Source organism: Nomascus leucogenys, chromosome 22a, assembly GCF_006542625.1.
Source record: "Nomascus leucogenys isolate Asia chromosome 22a, Asia_NLE_v1, whole genome shotgun sequence".
In the NCBI taxonomy this organism is placed as follows: domain Eukaryota; kingdom Metazoa; phylum Chordata; class Mammalia; order Primates; family Hylobatidae; genus Nomascus; species Nomascus leucogenys.
The window spans coordinates 833,083-838,283 of NC_044402.1; the positions used below are offsets into that span (position 1 = coordinate 833,083).

A 5,201-nucleotide genomic window follows, 5' to 3' on the forward strand; every position below is an offset into this window, starting at 1 on the left:
TACGTCCATTGTTCCAGAAAAGGAGAAGTTAAGAGAAAGTGGTCCTGCCCATTTGATGAAGCTAGAAACAGGAACACAAATAAATTGCAACCCAGTTTTATAAAAATCTTGAAGTATCAGCTAACCAAAATCCAACAGAATACCAAGGTCACATAAAGTTTATCTCAGGGATATCAGAAGGGTTCAAATCAGAAATGTTAACACAGAAATTCATCAGGTTCAAGAAGAAAAGTCAAGTCATCATGGGGGCTGGGCATGGTGACGCCTGCCTGTGGTCTTGGCTACTTGGAGGCTGACGTGGGAGGATCACTTGAGCCCAACAGGTCGAGGCTGCAGTGAGTCGAGATCACACCACTGCCCTCCAGCCTGGGTGACACAGCGAGACCCTGTCTCAAAAAAAAAAAATTGTAATCATTATATTGATGTAGAATATGGCATTTGATAACATTTAATATACTCATGATTTAAAGATTTTTAAAAGTAGAGAATAAGAACGAGAAGGCATTTTGCTATAAGGACGGTCTTCCTCACACCCGTGGCTGGCACCACAGGGACACTGCCTGTGACCTCCCTCTAAGGTTGGGAAGCACCGGGCAGCTGCTCTCAGTTACTCTTCCATATCATCCTGGAAGTCCTGGCCAATGCAACAAGACAGGAAAAAGAAATCAGCCTTTGCGGAGCAATATCAAGGAAGGCAAAGTTATATTTCCGTGTCTTTCATGATAACGTGGTTGCTTAATGTTGAATTTCCCAAATAACCAACACTTACCTACTAGCACTAATCAGAGGTCAACAAGGGGGCCCAATACAAAGAAGTCAACAGCGTTCTTTAAAGCCAGTAAAAAAATAAATAACAGGGAAGAGCTTATTTTCCAAAAGAACGGAAATTATAAAATATTCAAGAATTAATCTTGAAATCCACCTATCTTTTATGAGGAAAAAAAAGCAAAAACAAAAACAAAAAACAAAACTAAGCAACCTGAAATCTCTTTCCAGGCCATGTCAGAAGACTGGGCTAGAGGGTGCCATTCAGCCCTGTGTGGAGGGGCCTGGCAGAAGGTGCCCACCGTTGCCCTGGCTGTGCTTGCCAGGTTCCAGTGCCCACATTCCCGCCGCTTTGGAGGCCCAGGGGAGGCTCTGGGCTGTGGCAGGTGTCATGGCCCCTCTAGGCCTGCCTTGCACCCCAGCTGGCCCAGCGCTGCATTGAGCTGCCCCGGCCCCCTCTGCCCTCCCCATAAGCAATGCTGGGACCTGGCCTTCCTGTGGCAGCCCCTCCCCCACTGGGCTATGTGGCTCAGGGACAGGACGCCCTGGCCCCTCGGCCCTACAGCTCAGTCACAAGTCACAGGTCAGTGAGCCGTGCTGGTGCTCTCTGTTCAGACCTCCAGGGCCTGAGCTCCTGAGATGCCGGGTGCTGACCAGGCCCGTCCGGGATCTTCCCAGCCACTGGGCCAGGATGCCAGGGCATGCTGGAGCCTGCCCGCCTAATGCCTGGCTCAACCAAGCTGCTTCAGGTGTGTGTGTGTGTGTGTGTGTTGTAGAGGGTTGGGAGGCAGGGGGACAGGTGTGTGTGTGTGTGTGGTGTGTGTTGTAGAGGGTTGGGAGGCAGGGGGACGGGCTGGACCTGCAGGGAATGGAGTCGGCTCCCTGAGCCCAGAGGGCAGCCTGAGCTTCCAGGAGGACTTGAAGGGGACGGGCCCAGGGCTTCTCCCTTCTGTTTAGCCACCTGGGACTTGGATGTGCTGTGTGACACCAAGCCAGTCACTCCACCTCTCTGGGAGGCTGCATCCCAGACAGGGGCTGAGCATCTCATTCTGCAGGCTCTTGGTGAGGGCTCTCCTTGCTGTGGTTTGGGGAAGCACAGTATTTGACTCCGGCTTGGGGCTGAAATGGCAGGGCCCTGAAACCCAGCCGGGGAAGGCCAGAGAGGCAAGGGCTTCTCAACTGATGCAGACACAGGCCAGGTCAGGGGCACAAAGGAGGGTGCAGAGCTGGGTGGGACTCCGAAGGGGGCCAGTGGCAGGACAGGGTTTGCAGAAGCAGTAACACCTGAGTTTCAGTGTGGGGGACAGAACCTGGGTGGGAGGACCTGTGCATAGCCAGACATAGCCTGGTGGGGTGTGGGCTCTACTGAGGTTGCGGCCACAAGAGCTTGGGTTTGATCTTGCAGGTACTGGGGAGCAATGGCGTGCTTCAGAGCAGAGGAGGGGGCATGTCAGGTGTGTGTCTGAGATGCTCTCTTGGCAGCCAGGATGGAGACAAGGTGAGCTGGGGAGCCAGGAATGGGACAGGTGAGGAGAGCACTGGAGTAGGGGCCGGTAGGGCTCAGAGTGGATAGATGTTTAGGAGGTTGACTTGATCAGCAGGAGGGAAAGAGGTGGCTCCTGAGCCTGAACTGCCAGGGGAGGGGTGCCTCTGAGAGATGGAGGTCCCAGGCCACTGGAGCCCCGCATCGCACTTTGGAGAAGAGCCGGGGCCGGGGACAGAGGCGTGTACAGGGTGGCATCACCGCCCTGCTCCCGGGATGGGGAGACCAAGGCTGGGGAAGGGGCTTAGGGATTGTCAGGATCTCTAGCACAGAGATGGTGACCAAGCTGTGGGCATCATGAGTGTCCAGGAGGAAAGATCAGATCCCAGGTGAGGGAAGAGGGCTCAGGGAGAGGGTGAATTGTGGGCAGAGAAGAGAGGAAGACCTCCCTGGGGCATCCATGGGACAGGAGCCAGGTGGGGTGTGGCCCCCGGGATGGGGGTGGTGTACGCACCCACACAGGGTTGGCCTGGTGGGCCAGGGCCAGGCTGCATGGGCTGAGAGAAGCTGATGGCCTTGTCTGTGACCTCTAGGACCCCTGGGTCTGCCTCTGTGGGCCCCTAATCCTGGGCTCACAGACCTGCCAGCCTCCGTGCGTGCCGGCATATGCCTGGTGGGCATGGCTGGTGGAGGCTCCAAGGGGGCCTGGCAAAGCCTGGAGCTGGCCCAGGGGAGGCCACCCCTGGCCAGGGAGTCTCCTGACCCCACCTTGGAAGGATGTATCAGCCCTGGTGAGGCTTCTCAGACTCATTCTGGAGCTTCTCAAGGGTATGAGATCAATTTGGCTGAGAAGGGCGCCCTGAATGTCAGGCTGCTTGTCAGGAAGCGCTGCCAGGCCCAGTGAGATGCGGAGATTCAGTTGCGAACACCTGGCCTGAGCTGCGGAGCAGCACACTGGGGTGAGCAAGGGCTGTCCTGGAGGAGGACAAATTACATCCCTCCCCTGATTCCTCAAGGACTAGGCATGGTCCTGCTGTGAGGGAATCAGGGGAAAGGTGTAATTCGTCCTCCTCCAGGACAGCCCTCGCTCACCCCAGAGTGCTGCTCTGCACACCTCAGGCCAGGTGTTCGCAACTTAATCTCTGCATCTCACTGGGCCTGGCAGTGCTTCCTGTCAAGCAGCCTGACATTCAGGGCGCCCTTCTCGGCCAAACTGATCTCACACCCTTGAGAAGGGCCAAGGGCCGAGCCTGCACCTTCCTTCTGCCCCAATGCTAGGTGAAGCATTCAGTGTCTGTTTAAATCTGTAGAAAAGGGTGAATTTGAGAGTTGAGGATTTACCAAACTTCTGGCAGTTAAGTCCCTGGGAAACAGCACCAAAAGAGAGATAATAAAGGAACCAAAAGAAGAAACCACACAGGAGCAGATGGAGGCACCAACTGCATAAAGAATGGTGACTGCACGCAGGCGAGATGCACACAGCAGGCGGGAAACTTCTGTAACAAGTATGTCCACAGGCAGATCACCTTTACCTGTGAGGAGCTTGCGTGCACGAGGGCAACCTCGCAGCAGCGACGCCCACCACAGAATGCTGACGGCTCAATCCTAGCGGAAGTTTATTTAGGGCACAGAAAGCCGGAAACAAGGGCTTGACTGGAGGCAGCTCTGCAGCAGGTGGAGATTTGAACAGCGAGGGCTGTCCTGGAGGAAGTCCCAAGGTCCTCACTTCCCTCTGTAGGCCACCCTTGGTGTGGACAACAGCTGCAGACAGGAGACACGGAGGGGGCACACAGAGGTCTTAGGGTCTGGCTTCAGGTGATGTCCATCACATCTCTTTCTGTTGGTGAGAGCTAGTTACCTGGGCCCCCAGGGTGCAAGGCCGAGCTGGCATGGCATGCAGACCAACTAGTAGGATCTTCTTGCCAGCTCAGGGGACAATGCACACATGGAGAAGTGCAGTTGGATACTAGGCATCTGGGAAAATGCACATGCTCACTCTTTTTCAAAGAAATGCAGGTTCCAAAACCAAACACCATTAGAAAATAGACACCAGTCAACACAATCAAGATTAGAAGGTCTTTGGTGAGACCACTGATGGAGCGTGAAGCTGGCCAAACTCTGGAGAATGGTTGATGATACGTATCAAGAATCCAAAATCTAGCACGGCGTGGTGGCTCATGCCTGTAATCCCAGCCAGGAATTCGAGACCAGCCTGGCCAACATGGCGAAACTCCACCTCTACTAAAAATACAAAAATTCGCCGGGCATGGTGGTGCACGCCTGTAGTCCTAGCTACTCAGGAGGCTGAGGCATGAGAATCACTTGGCCTTGAGTGATTGCAGTGAGCAGAGATCGCACCACTGCACTACAGCCTGGGTAACAGGGTGAAGTGAGTCTCTAAATAAATAAATAAATAAACCTGAAATCCTAGAAATCTGTTTAATGGCTCAAGATGTTATCTTTGCAAAACTCGAATCTGGCCCTGTCACTCCCCTGCTCAAACATCTCCAATGGCTCCCCACTGCCATCCTGGCCATGTTCCAGCCCAGGCCCCTCCCTCCAGCCTCATCTTCCATGCTGAGGTTTGCACCTCCACTGTGGTGGAGCACAGCGGGCATTTCTCCCTGGTGCACCTTTGCTTCTTTGGGCCCCTCTGCCTGGAATGTCGCCCCTGTTCCTGTCCAGACCCACTCCAGACACTCCTGCCCTGAGCACCTCCTGCCTCTCCCTCCTCTCTGCCGGAGAGGAGGGTCCCTCTGGGAGCACCGTCCTGACCAGTGGCCAACCTGGGCCTGGGGGACAGAGGGGTCAGCACATGTAGGCTGAGCTGAGCTTTCGGGAGTGAGGCGGCCAGGCACTGGGAGTGGTGGCTTTGCTCCAGGCTGAGGAAACAGCTCGCAGCTCAGCCTGCCCTCCACCTGACCCCCCGGGCCCAGCCTTCCCTAGTGGGCCA

At 55.1% G+C, this 5,201-nt stretch overlaps 1 long non-coding RNA gene across 1 annotated transcript; it reads right to left on the reverse strand.

The window, feature by feature from the left end:
• Window positions 1–346: 346 nt before the first annotated feature.
• LOC115832484 lies at window positions 347–4,473 on the reverse strand. Its single transcript, XR_004027991.1, has 3 exons — window positions 4,107–4,473; window positions 3,781–4,009; window positions 347–386 (listed from the first exon to the last, which is right to left on the reverse strand). It is a non-coding gene; the product is annotated as an uncharacterized LOC115832484 (long non-coding RNA).
• Between the last annotated feature and the right edge of the window lie 728 nt (window positions 4,474–5,201).